Source organism: Otolemur garnettii, unplaced genomic scaffold (assembly GCF_000181295.1).
Source record: "Otolemur garnettii isolate 467f Iridium unplaced genomic scaffold, OtoGar3 scaffold00018, whole genome shotgun sequence".
NCBI classification, from domain to species: domain Eukaryota; kingdom Metazoa; phylum Chordata; class Mammalia; order Primates; family Galagidae; genus Otolemur; species Otolemur garnettii.
The window spans coordinates 26802760-26802967 of NW_003852413.1; positions in this window are offsets into that span (position 1 = coordinate 26802760).

Genomic DNA, 208 nt, shown 5'->3' on the forward strand with positions numbered 1-208 from the left:
GAGGGGGAGAGGGAGAGGGGGTGAGAGAGAATGAATACGGATTAAATCTGTTTAACTACCTACATTAATGAGATATCTCTCGCCTCACAACAAATCAAATACCTTCGCAGACCACCCCCAAAGACTGATGTGGGGGAGTCGCGGAAAAAACCACGCACACACACATACACAACGCACCAGGCGTAGGCACGCTGTTAATTTCGCGAAT